Below are 1,463 nucleotides of genomic sequence, written 5' to 3'. Positions count from 1 at the left end.
AGCGAGCGGGCTGCGGGGACCCGCCGGGCGGGTGTGTGCGGGGTGGGGGTGGCGGCTCCGGCCGGCCCCCGGGGGCTCGCCAGGAACCGCGGGCGGAGCGCGCCAAGTGCGCCGGACGCGGGGCGGAGGCTCGGCCGTGCGCCGCGCGCCGGTGCCGGTCCCCGAGGCGGCGCCGGGCCCCGCCGCCCCCGGACGGCCCCAGCCCGCACCCACCCGCGCCGTCCCCGCCCCGGCGCTGCGCCGCTCCGGCTGCCCTCCGAGGCCTTCCCCAAACTTGGGCGCCGCCCTCCGACCGCAGCCCCGGCCGGAGCTCCCCGAGCGCGGGGCCGCCCCATGTCCCCCACCCCGCGCCCCCGGGCCCCGACTCCCGCGGGCCGGACGGCACTTACCTCCCGAGGCGCCGCGCGGGAGAGCGAGGCGAGCTCTCGGCGGCTCCCGCTGGAGTGCGAGGGGCGCGGAGGAGCGCGCGCCTTTAAGACTCTTCCCCGAGACTCCGCCAGGTGGTGTCAGGCCGGCCGGGCCCGGGCGGCTCCTCACCCCCGCGGCCGCCCTGCTCCCGGCCCGCCCCGGGCAGAGCCGCAGCCGCGCGCTCCCCCTGCGCGCCCCGCGGCGCCCGCTCTTGCGGCGCTGAGCCGGGAGCACAGGAGGACCGGATGGGGACAGCTGGGGACCCCCGGATGCCCCAGAGGAGGCCACTCATCCTACCCACTCTAGCTCAGGAGGGCCCGGGGCTTGGAGGAATCTTATTTTTTGGACCGGGTGCTGGGGTGGCGCCGGGGGAGGACAGGGCTGGAAAGTCTTGTCCAAGGACGTGCGATTACGTCCCCGCTGTCATCACCTCGGGACGCGCCTTAGGTCCGTGCTAAACCGGTCCTGTCGCCCTTGATCCAAGATGGCGAGCTGACACGCCTCCCCCAGTCGCTGCGGACAAGACCGAAGCGATAAAACAGACGGAGAGCTGTCGCCACTTAAAACTAGGGGGGAGTGCCATTCACACTCCTGAACCAGAAAAGTTTAAGAGGGCCCGAGGGAAGGTTGAAGGAACTCCAGTTCCTCCGGCGAGAAGCAGGAGTCGGCCTGCAAAGAGCCTAGAGCAAGCCTGTCTGCCGTGCCGCTGCTCCAAGTTCAAGGGAGCGAGTGCGTTCACGCGCGGGCCGCACCTGGGAACGCGGCGCAGGGCTCACGGCTGCTGCCCGGCGCAGGCTGGCAGGCGCAAGCCACCGTTCTGGCCCCAGGCCATTATTAAAATTGTAACTCATGGGTCCTCCCTTTCAGAAATTATTTTTTGACATTTATATTGAGATTGCAGGCTGCATTAATAATTAACTCAGGTTTTCTGCCTTCGTTGTTTACTGTTTATACAAACGCCTTCCTCATTCCTGAGTTTCTCATTGTAGTTTCTCATACAACTGAAATGTTGCTTTGAGTAACCCCTGGGGAAGGACACGTGGGTATGGGGACTT

At 68.1% G+C, this 1,463-nt stretch overlaps 1 protein-coding gene across 1 annotated transcript in view; it reads right to left on the bottom strand.

The window, feature by feature from the left end:
- Positions 1-465, bottom strand: part of NTN1 (netrin 1) — a 171,185-nt gene extending 170,720 nt beyond the window's left edge. Inside the window, exon 1 of the mRNA XM_073881702.1 lies at positions 390-465. The gene's annotated coding sequence lies outside the window, so the exon portion shown is untranslated. The remainder of the gene's footprint in view (positions 1-389) is intronic.
- Between the last annotated feature and the right edge of the window lie 998 nt (positions 466-1,463).

This window comes from Callorhinus ursinus, unplaced genomic scaffold (assembly GCF_003265705.2).
Source record: "Callorhinus ursinus isolate GAN/ISIS: 27379988/994484 unplaced genomic scaffold, GSC_fseal_2.0 scaffold43, whole genome shotgun sequence".
Lineage (NCBI taxonomy): Eukaryota > Metazoa > Chordata > Mammalia > Carnivora > Otariidae > Callorhinus > Callorhinus ursinus.
Note: the sequence above shows the minus strand (reverse complement) of the source record. Positions and strands in the feature narration are given on the sequence as shown.